Here is a 23,686-nt window from a genome sequence, read left to right as displayed (position 1 = left end):
TCCATGAGCTACTCTTGCAGCCCGTCTGCACTGCTCAGAGAACTTCATATCTGCCTGCACAATCACCCCCAAGTCCCTTTCATTCTCTACTACTGTCAGTGTAGTACCACAGAGTTGATACGTTGCTCTGGGGTTGCTGTTTCCCATGTGTAGTACTTTACATTTGTCAATGTTAAACTTCATTTGCCACCTCTCAGCCCATCTGCTCAACCTTTCCAGATCCTGTTGCAGCAGCATAGTGTCAGTAGTGTCCTTGACAACCCTGCCAACCTTTGTATCATCTGCAAACTTGGACATTAAGCTTGATATACCATCATCAATATCATTTATAAATACAGAAAACAATAATGGACCCAACACTGAGCCCTGTGGGACTCCACTAATAACATTAGTCCACGATGAGCAGTGTCCATTGATTACCACTCTCTGTCTTCTCCCCCTCAACCACCCCTTTATCCATAGCAGCATTGGCTAGAAACAGCATACTTAGGTGGCTAGACCCAGTTCACCACCAAGCCATCCGTATTGCTACTTGAGCATTTAGAACATCCCCTGTCCAGAGTTTTTATAGCCTTATTTAAAATATACCTTTAAATTAAAATCCCTGTCAGACAATCCTACGTGGACATCCATTTTCAAGCCACGATGGGAAAACCTATACGACACTTGTCAGGCTACCAACCGGCCATTCGATATCAGTGTCCAAGAGAGCTTGACACCATGGTAGACAATGTTGTCCAGTCACCAAGGCAACCACTTCCACCCGGGCATTCTCACTTACCATCATGCGACTTCTCCATTAAAAATTGGGGTAAATCCATAACTCCATCTTCTGTCTACCAACAACTCTACGCTGCCCACTGAGTTGAATATTCCAACTTCTTGCCTGTGTTCACTGATGGCTCGAAGTTGGAGTTCTCTGTTGGATCTGCTGCTATCTTTCCAGATCATTCTATATCTGGAATGATTCCCCAAGAATGCAGCATATATACAGCTGAGTTGTATGCTATAGAGTTAGCCTTGGACCACATTAAAACCCATAGGTATTCAAAGTTGTATGGTGTACATTGACTCTCTACGTACACTGCATTCTTTATCGGGGTTGAGGTATAATCCTCATCCATTTGTGACTGGATTCAGCAGACGCTACACTTTGTCTGAGTGTTCTTTCAACATTTGTTTCTGCTGGATTCCAAGCCACATTGGGATCGGGGGAAATGAACTGGCAGGTGCTGTGGCCAGATCGCCAGAATCCCACAACACATATTGCATCTTAGTCCCATATACAGACTACAGGTGCCGACCGGGCTAGCTGGGTGGGTAAAGTGCCTGCCTGGAAACCCAAAGATTGCGGGTTCGAATCCCGCCTCGGGCTTGGATCAAAGTACTGCAAAAACCTTCAGAGGTGCATTATGGTCACAGATGCCGATGCGCCAACAACTACCAGAAAAAAAAAAAACAGACTACAGGTAGCTAATACATGCTAAATTACTCCCAATGGCAACAATCTTGGCATGAGCAAGTCACAAACAAGCTCTATCAGGTAAAGCCTGTAATCCAACGCTGGCAGTCTAGTCTGCGCAGGAACTGCAGAGAGGAAGTTGTTCTAGCTTGCCTCCACATGGGACACTGTCATTTTACACATGCATTTCTGCTGAGGGCAGGTTACTGTCCTATGTGTGAGAAATGTGGCACCATTTTAAGTATTCGTCACATTTTAACCGAGTGTCCACATTGTAGACACGAATGTGATTTATATTTTACCGCCTTTAGTGTCTGACTTAGCCTTATACACTCAGTCAGATTTTATCCAACAATTACCATGTATCTGCTGTTTTTAGCCATTTAAAATCATTAAATGGTTTTACTCGTATTTAAAATTTACCTTTTATACCTATATTATTATATATCTTGACTTTTTATTTTTTATTAAAAATAAACGTAAAACCCAGAACGTAAGTTCAAATCTGCCTGACAACTCTCAACTGAGTATCTTACATCTTTCATAAAGTAAATAAATAAATAAAACATTGTAAAAACATAAAATATATAAATTAATTAAATAAATAAATTAATTAAAAACAACAACAACAAAATTTACATTAGCAACTCATCCATATCTTAAACAACTGTGGCTATCAAGAACTCTAACATCAAAAACAGACTTTTAAACACTAAGTGTTGTCCAGGTCTTCTTCGTAAAACGAATCTTATTGTCCAATTTTATCTTCAGACTTCATTGATCTGGGGCAGAACCGGATTCGCCCCCAGAATAAGCCTCTTCCTTCGAGCAGAAACTTCATTTGCAAAGGCCTGGAGTGCTGCAAGGTTACTTCGTGTTTGAATTAGTTGTTCCACTACAGTTGAGGAGAATCCCTGGACTTTATATCTCTGCTTTTCTCTGGATTCATCTTATATTGCACAGTCGAAGAGTATGTGGGACTAGTTCTCCTTCTCCACAGAAACAAAGGTCTGACTCCACAAGCCTAAATTGAAACAATTTCTCATTGAGGGCCCCATGTCCTGTGACTAGACAGGAGGTTTCCGTCATGAGAGTAAACCATTTTGTCATGGATTTTGCCACGGCAAAGGTAACATCTGGTATGAAGGTTTTCGTGACTAGTCCCTTGTTGGTTGTGTCCCATCGTGTCTGCCATATGTGGACTAGCTCATTATAGCAGTGCAGCTTCTCTCTTTTCATGTTTGTGTCTAAGTTAAGGTGGATGCTTAGGATGGCTGCAGAAATCCTCTTCCGTATTCTGTAAAATACGGAAGAAATCCTCTTCCGTATTCTCTACAAAGAGGTCCAGGGGAAGAACTCCTGCAATGACTTGTGTTGCCACTGTGGAGACTGTTCTGCAGATCCGATGGGTGGCCAGGAGAAGTCCCCATTGGACAGAGTTCAGTTTCTCATTAACTTTACACTTAATTGCCCGGTGAAACCACGTCCCTGCAGCGAACGCGACTATGGGGAGGAACACCGCCTTGTAGTAAAGGGGTATTGTGTGCTTCGAGAGCCCCAATCACTCCTGGAGATTCTGAAGATGAGGGAGGAAAGTAAGTCAATGATCGATGATAATTCTAGGACTCTGGTTTGGGTCCTAGAAGAGGTAACTGCGTGCCTTGGATTTTAACTTGGGGGGCCTTCATATATCTTGACATGGTTGCCTAACTAATTAGGTCACTGAATGCTTAATTTTTTATATATAACCTGGTTTTGGTGCATTATAGCCTTAGTTGCTAATGCACCAATAAAAACCAAACCAAACCTCAATGATTTCACATTCTGCCACAGAAAGGAATGAGTAATCAAACTCTATGGATATAGATCATTTAAAAAAGAATAACCTAACATTTCTACAATATTTACTTCATAACAGAGATTTCACAATAACATCAATGTATGTACAAAGTTTACATAGTCATGCACATGAAAATGAAACTGGCTCTGTCTTACAACACAGCAAAATATTAGTTTTGATTGAAACTTGGGTAGAAAATGATGACCTTGTACCATTATTATCATTTAATTGTGTGACTCAATACAAAAGACCCGATGTTTGTAGTGGCATTGTAGTTATACACCGTGAAAATTCAACTATTATCAGTACTTTGCATATTTTTGCACATGTGACTGGTGGGGCAGATAAAATGAGTGACATTTGTGGATCAGTGTTTAATTTCAACAATGAACCCATCTTCATGATTGCATCTTCATTTTCATATATAAAAATTTAATACCTTATTTGATTGAAGAAATGAAAATATTGAACCACTGGATCATTTACCTATTAAAGTTGCTGGTGATTTCAATATACAGTTGAATTCTGAGAATGGAGAGGAATTTTGTAAGATTATGAAAATATCATCAATTTGGATTTATCATTGGATACATCAATAATACTGTGTGCAGCGGAACCAATATTGATGGTGTATTTAGTACTGAACTCAAGTCTATTGAATCAAAAAATTATATATCTTATTTTAGTTATCATAGACGAATAATTTCTGTAGCTACAATAGTCTAATGAATAAACGATTGTTTCAAAAAAAAAGTGTATTTTTATTTATTACAGCAATCATGGTGTCATGATCTAAAGTTGTTTTCAAGCTTGCCAGATTACTTAACTGGTACATAATTTTTTTTTTTTTTTTTTTTATTGATGCTAAAAACGTCTTTACTGGCATTATTCTAAAAATTTTGTAACAAAAAACCATCATGCAAAAAACTTTATGGAAGTGATGTCATCTTCAGCTTCCGCCAAAAGTGAATTATTGTAACTTGTATGATGGCAACGATAATTTATCTTCTACTGGACCAAATTTAAGGAAATTTTGCACAGAGCTCTTCATCTTAGCTCTGTACTAGAGGAAAAACTTTCAAATCTCTGAAAATTGCAGTAGTTTTTCCAGGATAGTGGAAAATATGAACATGTGATCAAGGAAATTTTCTCACGTAATAAATAGGATAATGTGGACGTATAGCATATTGTTGAAAAGCTAAGGAATTTAGAAACGGAAGAAATCTTAAGTTTTTAAACAAAAAAAACTTTCAGAAACTGGGAAATGCATTAATTTGAAAACGCATCTGGTTTCAAGTCACCTGGTGTTTTCAGATTGAATGTAATTTTTTCTTTACAATTAAACTCTGAGGCTGGAAAAAGAGTTCTGCACATTTATGAAAACATTCTTCAACTTGGACACGTCATCAGATCTTTTGATAAATACTACACGTAATGGAACAACTATAGATGGTGTATTTAGTCGTGAACTAAAATCTTTTCAATGTAAAAATTATATATCCTACTTTAGTAGTCACAGACCAATACTTTCAGTAACTGATATGTAATTGTTTTTAATGCCTGCTGATGACTCTTAAATGTAAAACACATTAAAGATTCTAGCAGAAGGACACATTATGTGCCTGGTACAGAATTTTTCTTTTTTTCACTTATATTATGTTTATGTGTTCCCAGCAACATTTACAAGCACCCCACCTTTGAGGCAGTTGTGAAGGCTTTCCTACAATTTTCAAATTGTAATAAAATATATGAAACCTTAAAATATTCTTCTTGCAAAGCTTGCATAGGAAAATGGCTAAGCAATAACAGCATAAGTTGCAGAAATATAAAACATAAATTAAATAAATCAGTCAACTACTGAGTGCCGGGCACTCAGGATGAAGGGTCCATAGTCACGAATGGTTGTTAGTGTAGTATCTGAAATAGAGAGCTTTGTGGTGACTGAAAAAAGTTTCTAGTACCCACAGCTTGGCCTAAAACTGAGGCACTAACGAAAACGTTGTTTAACAAGGATGGGAGAAGCGACTCGGACTTCTTCCTAGAGAAGCAATTAAAGTCTTGGGGGAGAAGTGACTGGTAAGTGAGGGCCGTGCAAGACTCCCCACCACCACCGCCTCAACACTGGCTCTCTGAGTACCTCCTTGCTGGGACAACTCCAGCTTTTAAAATTGTTAAAAAATACTTCTCATCGCAGAATTTATAAATGACCTTTATAGAATTATTAACTAACTATTTAGCAACTTTTTTTGTCACCAAAAGGAGAGTTACTTAGTATAAAGAAGCGTGCTATCGAAGTGCAATAAAAAATTAGTTTTTTAATTTTAACACAAAAAGTAAATGATAGATTTCAATTGGAATAGTTTTCCCTTGATAAGCATTGAATAATGCAAAGCTAATGTGATTTTTAAATTTTTAGCTCCATTAGCTATATAGGGGGGGACATGAAAATTACTCCCATTTTCCTGTCTGGCGCTGCCATTTTTAAAATATTTTTAAAATGAGATCTGTCCAACGGTGTGTAATAAGCTATAGGTTTTCAAAATTTTTTTGTCCTCCCCCATTTCTCAGACAAATTTTTGTCAACAATGATCAGTATGGCATTATGTTGGCCCACATGATGGGCCAACATAATGCCATATTGATCAACAAACCCATGCAAAAGTTCAAGTCAATAGGTTGAGCGGTTCCAGAGATACAATGCTGTGACAGACAGACAACCGAGTGACATTATAAGGGTCCTTCGTTAGACTGTGGACCCTAAAAAAAGGGGGAAAATGCTTTCATATATGAATATTCATAAAAGAATAAGAGCAGTTTACCTCATTGTGAGCATCACAGCTCTGGTTTATGCTATCAAATGAATATTCATACACTGCACTCTCCCTTGTACACTGATTTGATGCTAACCTTTTACTTTATCCAAACTTCTAGAAATACATCACAATGCAGCAGTGAACAATTTATTTTTATCAGTTTTTATTCTTTTTTTTTTTTTTAATGATTTGTGTTGAATAGATATTCTGTATCAGTTTCAGTTTAGAAAAAATATATATCTTATAAGTTAACTCTTTTAATCTTTTATAGGATTTCAGATAAAGCTATACAAGTATGCATGCTTTGAAAAGATAATCATATGATATTCTATGTAAGTTGCACTTTGTAATAATCAAGAACAACTATTGATAAAATTTTTGAAAACTGTGCATTTTGTTTCTAAAAGAAATGAAATGTATAATGACCACTTGGGTTTTTTCAATAACTCTTATGCCCTGTCCTCTCCAGATTTGTGGCATATCCTTAAGTGAAGGTTATCAAGCTGCATTTAATTTTTAGTTGAGAATCATTAGACTAAAGCAGTGATGAACAAAAGGTGGTTCACAGGCTACAATGCAGCCCTCCTAGCTTTACAGTGTGGCCCACAATCTAATTTCAGGAACAAGCAAGAATAAAAATTAAACTTAAAAAATTAATTATTATATCCCTATAAAAATATTTAGTAATTTTACATTGTATTACTGATAATACAATTAATACTTTTAGTATGAAAATACAAATCAAACAAGATTTATTTCTCATAAAAGAAAATAATAATAATAAAATAACCATCACAATACAGGTAGAACCCATTTTGCGACATGGTTAGGTTCCAGCAAAAAAGGTCGTAAAATGAAAAGTCGTAAAACAAGACCAAATTATAAGTAATCAGAATGAGATTGGTTCCAAATTTCCCAAAATTTTTCCAAGTATGCACTAATATTTCTGTTCTTCATAAATAATTAAATATTTTAAACATTTAATGCACATGTTTTATTTATACTTATATATAAAATAATTAATAAAATAAAATTTTACTTTGGTCCTGTGGAGTCATCACTTGAGTAAATACATACTAGAGATGACTCCACTACCTGTTTCGTCCACATTAAAAACTAAATCAGGGTGGTAGTTGCCTTCGTATATTAAGCATTTAAATTTGGAACGATACTCTTCCACCACTGCAATATCAGCACTAACAGCCTCATCACACACTTTCACATTGTGAATTTTACAACAGTTTTTAAACTGATGAAACCACCCTTTGCTGGCCGTAAATGTTTCAGTGCTACCAGACTCCTCACATATTTCGTCAAATAACGACTTTGCCTTGTCCAGAATTACCACCTGTGCAACAGGAATGTTATTTTGGTTTATATCATCAATCCATAACACTAACAATTTCTCCATTTTTTTCCATTGTCTCACTGCATGAATAAGTTGTTCTGGAGGATGACACACTTGTTATCCCTGTGTGTGTGTGTGTGTGTGTGTGTGTGTGTGTGTGTGTGCGCGCTTTATTTTATCAACATTGTTCATAATCGTTGATACAGTAGAAGGTGCTATACTCAATGCCTTACACACATCCGACTGATGCTCACCAGACTCCATGTGATGATCACATCCAGTTTCTCCCTAATTGTTAGTGTTTTACACTCTTTTTGACCCCCCCACCCCACCCCGGCACAGAAACTGCCCTACGCTTAGAGCTCATGGTTACACAAAAATTATTATTAATGAGAAATAACACTGTGTAACCCGTTAACAATTGAGGGAAAATTCACAATGAAACGAACATGGCACACTGAATGTAAACAAAGAACCCCGGGGCTCACATTTGGTGAGTATGGGCTTGGCATACCCAGGGTCCTGAGCTGGATATCATCATTCTTCTCTTTCTTGGTGATTCTCTTCTACTTTTGCCTCTCTCTCTCTCTCTCTCTCTCTCTCTCTCTCTCTCTCTCTCTCTCTCTCTCTCTCTCTCTCTCTCTGTCTGTCAAGGTAACTTGGGAATTTTTTTTTTTTTTTTTTTTTCCCTGGTGCAGCATAAGCCTCAAGCTTCCTTGCACCATATGGCTATTAATAATAATAATAATAACCCTTGCCGTGGCTATCATTCCACCCACAATGCACCACGAAAAACAAAAGAAATGCCTAGTGCATGTTTGGACTTGCAGGTGTTGCTGCAACGTGTTACTGAGTTGTGATTTTTTTGTTATTTTCAATTTTTTCAGGTAATATTTTGAAACAGTCATTAATGTGAAAAGTCGTAAAATGGGCCATCGTAAAACAGGACCTACCTGTACAGTAAAATCCTGTTAAAGTGAACTTCACAGGGTGCACAAATCATTTTGCTGTACTGAAATTTCATTCTAATGAATATAGCTAAAAATTATTTCAAAAGAATCATTTGGTCAGATAAATTCTACTTCACTTTTATAATATGTGTAAGTAGTAATTCCTGCTTTAGTTTATTTAATATTGGCTTTAAAATCAGTAATAAATAAATTGACAAAATACATGTACTACAAAAGTAAAAATAATTTGTTGATTGAAAACATACTCTCTAAGAAATTCTACACATTCAGAAATATAGTACAATAAGATACAACTTAATTATACCTCCATTAATATGGGAATTCAACTTTGGTGATTAAAAATGTGAAGGTTCAACTTGCACAGTTGAATTTGATCACTAATTTTGTACTTTTTTTCCCTCCCATTCAAATGAACTGCTTACGTGAAGGTAAGTGGAAGAGCTTGAAATCATGAATAAAACGTGGTCCGTTTTGTTATTGCCCCAGTTCATGTTTTCTGTGTTTTCAACTTTTTTTTTTTTTTTTTTCCCCTTTTAATTTACTCTACAAAATAAAGAAAGAAAAGGTTAACTACAGGTACCAAAATTCATAATTTCACTTTTTTTTATATTTATATATATATATATTTTTTTTGTTGTTATTGTGTAACATTGCTGTAATTGCATCATGCAGAAGTAGCAGGCATATAATTAAATTCAAAAAGGGTCTAACATTGAATTATTTTGCTGCATTTTTTAAAACTTTCATATTGTTCTTAAAATGATGGCTCCCGTGTCCTTATTTCAAATTTGGACTACTCAGAAAAATTTTCTGAGTAGTCCAAACTGGAAATATTTTTCTTTCATTGTAAACCAGGAAGTACATTTGGACATAGATGGGCTTTGAAAATAATTTGGTTGACTTAAAATTTTTTGGTAAAACTGTTTAATCCAAATGAGACTTACAAAGCATTAATAATATGGCAAGTTCACATGAGACTTAAATATTTTTGTTATAGTGAAAATTTAATTAAAACAATATTTGTTGTAATGGTATTTTACTGTATTTGATTTAGGTTTCAGCTAACAAAACATCAACGTAAATTTAAACACTTTTCAACATTTTAATAAATCTTATTTTATATATAATAATAGTGGCTGCCTCAACACAGGCACTTGCTTAGTTTGACAGCACTGTTCAGTTTGTAGTCTCATTAATGATAAATAAGTAAAAAAATATAGATATCACATCTACAGTCTACAAACCTTTTTGTTTTTTTTTTTTTTTCTTTCTGCATTGGCCCTTGTGCCAAAAAGATTGCTTACCACTCATTTAAAACACACACACACACACACACACAGTTGAGTTTGTTTTTCGGTGCAGTTTGCTGACCCAATAAATTTGACTTTCTTTAGAATGTCACTTTTAAAATTACAGTTAATGTCATATATAGCCATAATTGGACTTTTTTTTTTTTTTTTTTATGTGAACCCCAAACACAAGAGGTATTAGAACCTATAGTACTTAGTACCATGCTTGGGTTGGAGGTTGAGAAGACGAAAGAAGATATTTGTTGACATTAGACTTGAACGTCTGCAGATTGTAATTTTCAGGAAATACGTATAAAGGAAGGTTGTACCAGAAAACGGCAGTTGAATGAATAAACGCGGAAGATGAAAAGTTGGTTCTGTAGGTTTGAAGTTGGACAGTAAATGGATGTTGGCTGGTGGGGCACGTGTTCGGACTGTTTTGAAAGAGAGAGCGGGAATTATAGAAGCCAATTCAGAAGAACAGGGCCCATGGAAGTATCTGTAAAAGAGGCAAGCAGCAGAAACAGTGCGTCTATGAGAAAGCAAGTGGAGAGAGACTGTTAGAGATGAATCATTAATTAACCTAACTGCCCTCTTCTGAATGGAATCAAGAAGCCTGAGAGAGGTTTTGGGGACACCACCCCAGATGTGGGAACAATATTCCATGGCAGGGTGGATTTGCGATTTATACAGAGTGAGCAGCTGTTTGATATATCTCTTTTGGGGATTACCCAAAAGAGATATATCATTTTGCCTAGAAATCGGAGTGTCACTAAAGATAAGCATAGGAGCAGAAGAATCCTTTTTGCGAGATATAAGACAAGACAGTTTTAGAAGGGTTGAAATCAACTAAGTTGTCTTTGCCCCACTGGAGAAATTACCTGAAGATCGGCATTTAAGGAATTGGTAGCAGATTTTCGAGAAGTTGAAGCTGATTGAGCAGGACAAGGTTTCTCAAAATGGAAAGTGGAATGCAATGTGCTATCATTGGCAAAACTATAGATAGGATTTCCAGTCAATGAAAGAAGGTCATTAATATACAAGAGGAAAAGAGTGGGGGAAAAGAACTGAACCTTGGGGGGACACTGGCATTAGTGGAGAAGTTAGAAGACAGAGAGCCATCTACCATCACCCTCAGTGAGCGATCAGAGAGAAAACTGGATAACCAATTACAAAAAACAGTTGGCAAACCATAAGATTGAAGCTTGTTTAGAAGACCTTTATGCCAAACACGATCAAAAGCTCTTTGAGATGTCAAGAGCACCTACTTGTGTTTCACCGAACCTTTCCATTGAATTAGTCCATAAATGGGTAACATAAGCCAGAATATCACCAGTGGATCGACACTGACGGAATCCATACTGACGATCGTTGATCAGACGGAAGGTTTCTAGGTAGTTTTAAGAGTTGGCGGTTAATTGATTTGTCCATTACTTTAGAAAGAGTAGAAGTAATTGCAGTGGGATGATAATTGGATAGGAGGGATTTGTCATCCGTTTTAGGAACTGGCTGGATATGAGCAAATTTCCAAGCAGAAGGAAAAACACCTTTGGAATAAGAAGGTGAAAAAAGCGGCAAAGAATAGGAGTAAGTTCAGGAGCACAGGTTTTGAGAACAAATGGAGAAAGACCATCAGGACCTGGAGCTTTCTTAGCGTCAAGATTCATCAAAATCCTTCTGATATCCTTTTGACGGAAGACCACAGGAGGCATTGAATGGACCGTGTTGGGAATGGTGGGAGGTGTTTTACCAAGGTCATTAATACATGAGCTGGAAGAAAAATGCGATGCTAGCAGGTCAGCTTGTTCCTTGGCTGAAGTGACAACAGAACCATCTGGTTTGGACAGATGTGGGAGCAGAGATGGGCAAAAGTTGCGGCCAATAGCTTTGGCAAGAGACCAGAATGCTCGGCTACCATTAAGGCAAGAAGCAAGGTTTCTACTCTTAGCCTGTTCAAACTCTAGTTTGGACTGATTAATAACTGCTTTACAATTGTTGCGAGCTTTGGTGTAGGCAGAAAATGAAACTGAAGAATTAGAAACAAGCCAATTACGATATGCAACATTCTTCTCTTGAACAGCCTTAGCACATTTATTGGAAAACCAAGGTTTAGATAAAGGACGAGATTTTAAAGTGGAATGTGGGACAAAGGATTCCATTCCTGCAAGAATAATTTCACTGACTCGATCTGAGCAAACGTTGACATCAGAAGTTTTGAAACAATATTCCGACCAAGGGAAAAGAAGAAAAGAAGTCTCGCAGGTCATCCCATTTTGCATTCTGGTAATACCAAACAACACGAGGTTTGGAATAGCCATGAGATAAAGGTTCCATTGGAGAAGAGACAATCACCAAGTTGTGATCTGAAGTGCCTAAAGGACCTCTCACTTCGACCGTGTACTTAGAAGGGTTGTTTGTGAGAAAAAGATCAAGCGTATTGGCTGTATGATTAGGATTGTCCGGTATTCTTGTAGGTAAATGAACAATCTGTGCTAGGTCATTAGTTATTGCCAAAGCCTCAGCATCTCGACCTGCTGGGTCGGTGTGACTAGAAAAACGGAAGCCAGCTGGAGTTGTGAACATTAAAATCACCAAGGAAAATTACCTCACTGTTAGGAAAGTTGGACTGGAGAAAGTCAAGTTGCAAAGAGAGGAAGTCAAAGAGCTCCAAGTGATTAGTGGAGTTGGGAGAACGGTAGAGACAACAGATGAATTTGACACAATGAGGTAGAGAGATTTTAAGCCAGAGAAGATCAAAGAGAGGAGATTCCAAATTGCCAAGTCTCTGACAGGGAATATCAGAACGGACATATGCACAAGTATCACCTTTGAGGTGAAAGGAATCATACAGCGAATAATTTGGGCATCTGAGATGAGCAGTAGTTGAATCAACCGATAACTGAGATTCTGTCAGAAAAAGTACATGGGGTTTGGCAGACTGCAAGTGGAAATGGACATCGTTGAGATTAGAATTGAGACCACGTATATTTGTGAAATGAATTAGGAAGTGCTTGGGAGGTTTGGATCTTTTCGCAGATAAGCTTGCTCTATTAGTTTGACAATTCGTGGTGTATTCAATAGTAAGAAAAAGTGGGTGGTACATGCTGTATGAAGTAATGAAATTTTTGGATATGACATACACGTGGTAAGAATATACCCAGATCCTTGACATAACGTGGTATACATAACTTGACTTTGTAACTCATGTTTCTGAAAAAGAAGTATGCACGCACATCTTAAATCATTGTTTGTAATAGTTTTATCTGCAGTAATATATCCTTATGTTGTATTGGTTAAAAAACATTGTAAAAAAAAAAATGTTATATGACAAGCAGTAGTTTTAGAATTTGTTTCACAAGCATCAAAACTTAACAAAATGAATAAAGGGAGAGACAAGAAGGACTTTAGATCGATTTTAATTTTTAAGTTCTGTTAAGGAAGAAACCAGTGCATCATAACTTGTGGAATGGCAGTGAAGTCAGCAAAACTGTGTGGAAAGCCAATTGTAAAATACCATTATCTGACATGACAAGAACAGAATTATTTCATATAGTTGATCCTGCTGCCTCTTCTGATCCTGTCAGTTGCACCGTGAAAACTCAGTTGTAAAATATGAACTCATTCAAATCGGACTTTGATACCTCTTGTCTTTATCTTTTTATGACGAACTTTCTCAAGAAAGTGTTTCACTGAAGACAATTATGTACAAAACTTAAATGGGGAAAAGTAAAATGTTGCTAGTTGGTTTATTCTGTAAAAGCCGATTCAGTACAAAAGCTGTTTGACCCTGTAGTTTCCTGTACTTTCTAGGAATAGATTTCTTGTAATTTCACAAAAAACAGTTCATTCCATATAAAATGCATGGAGAGAGAGAGAGAGAGAGAGAGAGAGAAAGAAAGAGAGAGAGAGAGAGAGAGAGAGAGAGAGAGAGCTGAAAAGTAGACTAACTAGTCAGGCTCATCATAATACTTCAGGTGTTGCATGAACAAATCCACCTCACAGGTATTTTTGACAGACATGTTGCTATTGTAATCTATTTATCTAAGAGAAATGCTGTGTGCAAAAATTGATAAACTGTCATTAAAGCATTGGAAAGAACAAGTTGAGTTGACACATTCTCTGCTAGATATATTGGGGAGAGTGCGAGAGCGAGCATCCAGTGTGTCATAATTTTTGGTATGATGTAAAATAACAATGCTCTGAAATCCTCAACATTCCAAAAATTTGGAAATAATGGTTGAAAAGTAAGTCAGGAATTCATAGCTAAAAGAAAACACTTACTTTTGGGCTGTAAATCAGAAAAAAAAAGTCAGTTTTATCAAAAGTTTGTTCTATGTACATAAACTAACCTAAGCATAAGCAAAAATAGTGTATCAAGCTTTAAATAAAACCAATTTATCAGTGTGCTGACAGAATTGAATAACTTATTTCTTGTGTCTTTACTTTTATACCATTTGTATACTGGCTGCTTAAGAGTGACTGCCTGTATCTGTTACAGCCCAGTGAGTGTTGTACCTCAAGTGCTGGTATGACATAGCATTTGAGGTATCATTGAACCATATGCATCAGATACAACAAATGTGTAGTAGTAGTAGTAATGGAGGCATGTGATGCAAGAAAGCAAGAATGTGAGCTTATGTAGCATAAGCCAAAAAAAAAAAAAAAAAAAAAACCCAATTTCACACATCCATTCCCTCTAAAAGTTTGTCCAGTTCCTCCTTGAATTTATTTAAGCTATCAATTCCCGCAATGACAGGTGGAAGTTTGTTCCAACAATTAACAAACACCCGCTGGCTAAAGGAAAATTTCCGTACATCTATTCTGCAACTATCTTTCCTCAATTTGAATTTATGCCACCTCAGGTTCATAATCTGATCAAGCGGAAGAATCCCATCAGAATTCAGCATGCTCAACCCATTCAAGGCCTTATACACCTCAATCAGATCACCTCACAAGTGCCTACTCTCCAGACATTGCAATTTGCAGAACTTAAGCCTTTCTTGGTAAGAGCAACCCTTTGTTCCAGTCATCAATCTTGTTGCCTTTCTCTGTACGCTCAAGCAACTCTACGTCTTTCCTAAAATGAGGCCTCTAAACCTGTACGTAGTACTCAAGGTGTGGCCTGACCATTGCCTTATACAAAGGGATAATCGCCTTGTTTTCCCTACTAGCAAAATTCCTGTATGTCATTGAAAATAACCCATGACCTGCTCTGGCAGCCTGTCTGCATTACTCAGAAAACTTCATATCTGACTGCACAATTACTCCCAAATCTTTTTCATTTTCAACCACCCTAAGTGTAGTAACACACAGTTGGTACATTCCTCTGGGGTTACTTCTACCCATATGCAGTACTTTGCATTTGTCAATTTTAAACTTCAGTTGCCACTTCTCAGCCCATCTGCCCAAATTTTCTAGATCCTGTGTAGCACACTGCCATTACTGTCATTAACAATCCTGCCAACCTTTGTATTATCTGCAGACTTGGACATTAAGCCTGATATACCTTCATCAATATCATTGATAAATATGCAAAACAACAATGGGTTCGAGCCCGTCACCACCAAATACGGAGGATGCAGAAAGGTCATTCAGGGAATGACCACCGCATATCCCGGAGCAATATGGCCTTAGTTGCTAATGCTCCTAAAAACCAAATAACAAACAAAACAACAAACAACAATGGGTCCAACACCGAACCCTGGTGGACTCCACTAATAACATTAGTCCACGAAGAGTAGCATCCATTAATTACGACACTATCTTCTCCCACTCGACCACCCTTTTATCCATTGTAACAACTTACCCTTAATATCATACTGCTCCAATTTGTACAGTATTCTTCCGTGCACAACACTTTAGCTTTAAAATCAGTAATAAATAAATAAGGTGATGAAATACACATATCACAAAGGCAAAAATATTTTGTTGATTGAAAACACTGTCAGAAATACTACACTTTTGACTGGAGTTACTGGAGGAAGTCAAGATTAGTATGTATGGGGGAGGACATTGCTAAGACTGTGTTACGTCAAGGATCTGTTTATACATATTCTTGCTCTTTTATACATATCACAGCAAGGATATGTATAAACAGATCCTTGACAACATGGACTCAGCAATATTGCGTATATGCCATATCCAAAATTTTCATTAATTCATACAGCATATTCCCTCCTCTGCTTTTAATTTATCTACTGGATGCATTGCAAATAGTGAAACTAATAGAACAAACTTATCAATGAAAAGATATAAACTTTGCAAAAACTTCCTCGTTCATTTCACAAATATACATGGTCTCAGTTTCAGTCTCGATGATATCCATTTTTGCCTACAGTCTGCCAAGCCCCAGTTACTTTTTCTGACAGTTAACTATCAGATGCTTCAACTGCTACTTATCTCAGTTGTCCTATTTTCTTTGATTCCTTTTGCTTCAAAGATGTTACTTGTGCTTATGTCTGCTCTGATGTTCCTTGTCAGAGACTTCCTAACTTGGAATCTCTTCTTTTTTATTCACCTCTGGCTTAAAATCTCTCCATTTTGTCAAATTCATGAATTGCCTCTGTCACTCTCCCAGCTAATCACTTAGAACTCTGGCTTCCTTTCTTTGAAATTCAACTTTCTCCATTCTAACATTCTTTACATTTAAATGTAAAGTACTACACATGGGAAACAGCAACCCCAGAGCAACGTATCAACTCTGTGGTACTACACTGACAGTGGTAGAGAATGAAAGGGACTTGGGTGCAGGCAGATATGAAGTTCTCTGAGCAGTGCAGACGGGCTGCAAGAGTAGCTCATGGAGTATTGTCAATGATATACAGGAATTTTTCCAGCAGGGATAAGGAGGTGATTATTCCATTGTATAAGGCAATGGTCAGGCCACACCTAGAGTACTGTATACAGGTCTGGAGGCCTCATTTCAAGAAGGATGTAGAGCTGCTGGAACGAGTACAGAGAAGGGCAACAAGATTAGTGAATGGAACAAAGGGGTGCTCTTACGAAGAAAGGCTTAAGTTTTGCAAATTACAGTGTCTGGAGACTAGGCACCAGCGAGGTGATCTGATAGAGGTGTATAAAGCCTTGAATGGTTTAAGCATGCTCAATGCTGATGGGATTCTTCCTCTAGCTCAGAAAAATCACCTGAGAGGGCATAAATACAAATTGAGGAAAGACAGATGTAGGATAGACGTGCGGAAATTTGCCTTTAGCCAGCGGGTGGTTGGTTGGTGGAACAGACTTCCGTCCCTTGTGGTGGAGGTTGATAGCCTAAATAAGTTTAAGGCTCAGCTGGACAGGTATTTTGAACAAACAGAGGGGTGAAGTGGAAGTGGGTTTTTTTTTTTGGCTGATGCTGCATAAGCTTGCTTTCTTGCATCAAATGCCTCTACTAATGCTAATGCTAAACATTCTTAATGTAACTTTCCTTGGTGATACTAATGTTCACAACTCCAGTTGGCTTCAGTTTTCTAATTACATGTAACTGTCTGGTTAAAATGCTAACCCTTTTGGAATTACTAATGACCTCACACGGCTTGTTCATTTACCTATCTCAGAATACCAAACAGTCCTAACCACACACCCAACACTTGTGGTCAACCTTAGATCACAACTTGGTGATGGTCTCTTCTCCAATGAAGCTCCCCCCCCCTCTCTCTCTCTCTCTCTCTCTCTCTCTCTCTCTCTCTCTCTCATGGCCATTCTCAACCTCATGACGTCTGGCATTACAAGAATACAAAGTGGGATCTTAATTTCTATTCTTCTTTTCCTTGTTTAAGATTACTGTTTTAAATATTCTGGTCCCAGTGTTTGCTCAGATTGTGTCGTCGGTGAAATTATTCTTATAGGTATAAAATCCATTATTCCATATTCTATCCTAAAATCCCATCCCTTATCTAAACTGTTTTTCCAATAGTGGTAAAGACCATATTCAAGGTAAGAAAGAAGCATATTGCGATTGGCTTTTATCCAAATCTCCAGCTTCGTTTTCTGCATACACTGAATCTCACAATTGTAAAACAGTTGTTAATCAGTCCAACTCAATAATGAACAGGCTAAGAGTAGGAAACTTGCTTCTTGTCCAAATCTTAGTCGAGCATTCTGTTTACTTTCCAAGGCTGCAACTTCTGCCTGTCAATATTTCCACCTCTGTTACTACCTGATGGTTTTGTTGCTTCTTCTGTTAAAGATCAGCATGAATTGCTAGCATCTATTTTACTTCTAACTCTTGTATTGATGATCTTTGTAAACCACTACCTGTCATACCAAGGCATGTGGTCTTCCAGATAGAAAGATGTTAAAGAATTCTAAACAGTCTTTGTGCCAAGAAAGCTCCAGGTCCTGATGGCATTTCTCCACTTGTTCTCAAACCTGTGCTCCTAATCTTGCATTTTTATGCTTTCTTATTCCACTGGTGTTTTTTCTTCTGTTTGAAAATTTGCTTGTATCCAGCCAGTTCTTAAAATGGGGGGAAAGACCCTCCCTTCCTTCCTTCCAATTATTGCCCATTGCACTTACCACTACTCCTTCCAAAGTAATGGAGAAATCCATCGGTCACCAACTCTAGTCTTGATTGTGTTTGGTATAAAGGTCTTCTGCAATTGGGTATCCAGTTTTCTCTCTGAATGCTCACTGCAGGTGATGGTAGGTGGTGCTCTGCCTTCTAATTTCTCTACCAATGATGGCATTCACCAAAAGTAGTTCAGTTTTTTCTCTTACTCTTTTCCTCATGTATATTAATGACCCTTTTCTACTGACTAGAAATCCTATCTGTCATTTTGCTGATGATATAGTGCTGTTCTTGTAAACTCCTCTGACTTTTTGTGACTGTCCTACAGTATAAATAGAAAATGTATTTTATTTAATTTGCGGTACTCATATAAACATAACTTCTGGAAAAACAATATAAGTTACACCAGATGCTGTTCCTTAGTAGCAATATTTTGCATGTTTCTCTTGTCCTCATTTTTAAGAGAAATATAATAAATTTATTTTTCTGCTGTCACTGAAAATAATGTATATAATAATACAGTAAACCCCCGCTATTCGCGGGGGGTTACGTTCCGAGAAATGCCGCGAATACTGAAAACGCAAATACTGCGTTATGGCTCCCATAATAATAAAGGGGTTCCGTTCCAAAGTATGAAATATATAAGAAAAACTAGTCTAAAATTTTGTCTATGTATGTATTATATGTACCTTCATAATATGACTATGTACATAGACAGTACATAGTGAAATGCAAGCATAAGGCATCGAAATGAAAATAAGAAACAATTTAATATTAAATGTAATATTTATTAGAAATTTCAAACAAATCTTTCAATCCAGCACCTTTGCTATAGCTAAAAAACTTATCCTGCCAGTGCTATCACCAGTTTCTCTAAAGTGTTGATAAAGTTGTTTTGCCTTTTCATGAATGATGAGTGAACTTAAGGGAATTTTATTTTGAATTTGGTCTTCTGTCCATAGATTTAAAGCTTTTCCATTTTTTTTCTAATTTAACATCGTGAGTTACAGAGCAAATTTTTGAAGCAATTAGTGCGTTTTGACGGACACTGTGGCAGATTTTTTCTTCCGATTTCTTGATTGATCGTACCATTGACTTACTGATTTTATAATATTTTGCCACTGACAAGATGCTTTCACCATTAGAAATTTTGTCTAATAACTGAATTTTACTCACTAATGTCATCACCTTCTTTGATCTTTTCACAATTCCCTTTTTTTTTTTTTTTTTTTTTTTTATGTGAACCCCAAACACGAGAGGTATTAGAACCTATAGTACTTAGTACTGTTCTTGGGTTGGAGGTTGAGAAGACGAAAAAAGATATTTGTTGACGTTGGACTTTAACTTCTGTAGATTGTAATTTTCGGGAAATACATATGAAGGAAGGTTGTTCCAGAAAATGGCAGTTGAATGAATAAATGAGGAAGATGAAAAGTTGGTTCTGTGGGTTTGAAGTTGGAGAGTAAATGGATGTTGGCTGGTGGCGGCACGTGTTCGGACTGTTTTGAAAGAGAGAGCAGGAATTATAGAAGCCAATTCAGAGGAACAGTGCCCATGGAAGTATCTGTAAAAGAGGCAAGCAGCAGAAACAGTGCGTCTATGAGAAAGCGAGTGGAGAGACTCTGTTAGAGATGAGTCATTAATTAACCTAACTGCCCTCTTCTGAATGGAATCAAGAAGCCTGAGAGAGGTTTTGGGGGCACCACCCCAGATGTGGGAACAATATTCCATGGCTGGGTGGATTTGCGATCTATACAGAGTGAGCAGCTGTTTGGAAGAAAAGTAACGCCGAGAGCGAAAGAGAAAACCAAGTTTTTTAGATGCAGAGGAAGCAATATTTGTAATGTGCTTGTGCCAAGAGAGATTAGAAGTCAGGGTAATCCCCAAAAGAGATATATCCTTTTGCCTAGAAATTGGAGTGTCACTAAAGATAAGCATAGGAGCAGAAGAATCCTTTTTGCGAGATATAAGACAAGACTGAGTTTTAGAAGAGTTGAAATCAACTAAATTGTCTTTGCCCCACTGGAGAATTACCCGAAGATCGGCATTTAAGGAATTCGTAGCAGATTTTCGAGAAGTTGAATGCAATGTGCTATCATCGGCAAAACTATGGATAGGATTTCCAGTCAATGGAAGAAGGTCATTGATATACAAGAGGAAAAGAGTGGGGGAAAGAACTGAACCTTGTGGGACACCGGCATTAGTGGAGAAGTTAGAAGACAGAGAGCCATCTACCATCACCCTCAGTGAGCGATCAGAGAGAAAACTGGATAACCAATTACTAAAAACAGTTGGCAAACCATAAGATAATAAGCTGTTTAGAAGACCTTTATGCCAAACACGATCAAAAGCTCTTTGAGATGTCAAGAGCAACTACTTGTGTTTCACCAAACCTTTCCATTGAAGTAGTCCATAAATGGGTAACATAAGCCAGGATATCACCAGTGGATCGACACTGGCGGAATCCATACTGGTGATCGTTGATCAGACGGAAGGTTTCTAGGTAGTTTAAGAGTTGGCAGTTAATTGATTTCTCCATTACTTTAGAAAGAGTAGAAGTAATTGCAATGGGACGATAATTGGATGGGAGGGATTTGTCACCCTTTTTAGGAACTGGCTGGATATGAGCAAATTTCCAAGCAGAAGGAAAAACACCTTTGGAATAAGAAAGTGAAAAAAGGCGGCAAAGAATAGGAGTAAGTTCAGGAGCACAGATTTTGAGAACAAGTGGAGAAATACCATCAGGACCTGGAGCTTTCTTAGCATCAAGATTCATCAAAATCCTTCTGATATCCTTTTGACGGAAGACCACAGGAAGCATTGAATGGACCGTGTTGGGAATGGTGGGAGGTGTTTTACCAAGTTCATTAATACATGAGCTGGAAGAAAAATGGGATGCTAGCAGGTCAGCTTTATCCTTGGCTGAAGTGACAACAGAACCATCTGGTTTGGACAGAGGTGGAAGCAGAGATGGGCAAAAGTTGCGGCCAATAGCTTTGGCAAGAGACCAGAATGCTCGGCTACCATTAGGGCAAGAAGCAAGTTTTCTACTCTTAGCCTGTTCAAACTCTAGTTTGGACTGATTAATAACTGCTTTACAATTGTTGCGAGCTTTGGTGTAGGCAGAAAATGAAACTGAAGAATTAGAAACAAACCAATTACGATATGCAACATTCTTCTCTTGAACAGCCTTAGCACATTTATTGGAAAACCAAGGTTTAGATAAAGGAGGAGATTTTAAAGTGGAGTGTGGGATAAAGGATTCCATTCCTGCAAGAATAATTTCACCGACACGATCTGAGCAAACGTTCACATCAGAAGTTTTGAAACAGTAATCCGACCAAGGAAAAGAAGAAAAGAAGTCACGCAGATCATCCCATTTTGCATTCTTGTAATGCCAAACAACACGAGGTTGGGAATAGCCACGAGATAAAGGTTCCATTGGAGAAGAGACAGTCCCCAAGTTGTGATCTGAAGTGCCTAAAGGACCTCTCACTTTGACCGTGTACTTAGAAGGGTTGTTTGTGAGAAAGAGATCAAGCGTATTGGCTGTATGATTCGGATTGTCCAGTATTCTTGTAGGTAATTGAACAATCTGTGCTAGGTCATTAGTAATTGCAAAAGCCTCAGCATCTCGACCTGCTGGGTCGGTGTGACCAGAAAACGGAAGCCAGCTGGAGTTGTGAACATTAAAATCACCAAGGAAAATTACCTCACTGTTAGGAAAGTTGGACTGGGGAAAGTCAAGTTGCAAAGAGAGGAAGTCAAAGAGCTCCACGTGATTAGTGGAGTTGGGAGAACGGTAGAGACAACGGATGAATTTGACACAATGAGGTAGAGAGATTTTAAGCCAGAGAAGATCGAAGAGAGGAGATTCCAAATTGCCAAGTCTCTGACAGGGAATATCAGAACGGGCATATGCACAAGTACCACCTTTGAGGCGAAAGGAATCATACAGCGAATAATTTGGGCATCTGAGATGAGCAGTAATTGAATCAACCGATAACTGAGATTCTGTCAGAAAAAGTACATGTGGTTTGGCAGACTGCAAGTGGAAATGGACATCGTTGAGATTAGAAGTGAGACCATGTATATTTGTTAAATGAATTAGGAAGTCCTTGGGAGGTTTAGATCTTTTCGCAGATAAGCTTGTTCTATTAGTTTGACAATTCATGGTGTATTCAATAGTAAGAAAAAGTGGGTGGGACATGCTGTATGAAGTAATGAAATTTTTGGATATGGCGTACATGTGGTAAGAATATACCCAGATCCTTGACATAACGTGGCCTCGACAATGCTCTCCGCATACACACTACTCGGACTCCCTCCAGTCACTATCTGGCAGAGTAGAGGTAGCAAGATTATACACTAGCTGATCCGGAAGCCTCCTAGAGAGTTACCAATAAGTTCGGTCCGGTGTACTAACTAGCGGCCGGCCTGCGAAAACCGTTTTAGAGCTGTACCCTCGAAATGTAAGGAATATTGGATCTCGCCACGACGTACATCATTACCTCAAAAGTCATCAATCATACTGCATGATGGAAGAGATATGGAAGGGTTGACCTAGCTCTAGAGACTAAACATGGGTTCCACCACTTCAAGCCTCCAATAAGCAAAGTGGTGGTATTTCACCGGTTGATGAGAGTCATCTACCACCTAGTACTGCCTGGTAACATAGAGGGGCGGCGTTCCTCCATGTGGTGTGGGCGCCACACCTCAACCCCTGCTTACGTTGGTTCACACCTGGATGGTCACCCACCATGTGCTTGTGCATGGAGGTTATACCCAGGATTACTAACAGTCCCACCATCGTGAAGGTGCAAGCAGAGGATTTGGCTGTCACAGACCGTCCGGACTTCGCCGAAATTGGGTCCACTTGACTTCAGTGTCACCCGAATATCAGTTCCATCAGCGTTTTAGACTCCCAGGTAGCAAGTACAGCTTGTCTGACATATCTGAGAGAATGTCTGTGAAACCTCAAGGACCCTTGTTATTCGTAGCCATATTTTTGTTGGGGTTAGAAAAGAATTTGTCCACAATAAAGTCACTTTCTTCCGTTAACACACTCGAAAAAGTCTGTACATTTTTCACTTTTTAAGCATATAAATTGATAAATTTATTCAATTTATAAGCATATAAATTAAAAGCAAACGACGAAACCTTCCATGACAAGCGCATAGCACAAACTGAGCAAGGATTAGCTAGAAACAACCACGCTCGCGATTTTGCCACCACTCTCCCCCCTCCCACTGAGCACTGTTTTGACTGGGAAATATGATTTTAGCCACACCCATGTTTTTTTACAGTGGAAATGTTCACGGCAATTTAAAATTCAAAGTTTTTAAGGTTTCATTTTATATTAAATCAGCGACCGCGAAACCACGAATACAGATACCGCGAATAGCGGGGGGTTTACTGTATATCTTATTGAATGAATGGAAGCTGCATACCTTA

General features: G+C 37.9%; 1 protein-coding gene across 3 annotated transcripts in view; it reads left to right on the top strand.

Moving 5' to 3' along the window:
* SCCRO3 (defective in cullin neddylation 1 domain containing SCCRO3) overlaps window positions 1-23,686 on the top strand; it is an 81,781-nt gene that overhangs the window by 50,330 nt on the left and 7,765 nt on the right. For 2 of the 3 annotated variants that reach the window (XM_090387402.1, XM_090387401.1), the window contains exon 3: window positions 6,387-6,447. The exons of the other annotated variant lie outside the window; for it this stretch is intronic. The gene's annotated coding sequence lies outside the window, so the exon portion shown is untranslated. The remainder of the gene's footprint in view (window positions 1-6,386; window positions 6,448-23,686) is intronic. 3 annotated transcript variants of the gene reach the window in all.

This window comes from Mastigoproctus giganteus, chromosome 13, assembly GCF_048544385.1.
Source record: "Mastigoproctus giganteus isolate SK-2022 chromosome 13, ASM4854438v1, whole genome shotgun sequence".
Lineage (NCBI taxonomy): Eukaryota > Metazoa > Arthropoda > Arachnida > Uropygi > Thelyphonidae > Mastigoproctus > Mastigoproctus giganteus.
The sequence above is the reverse complement of the archived record's forward strand: the minus strand, read 5'-3'. Positions and strand labels throughout refer to the sequence as shown.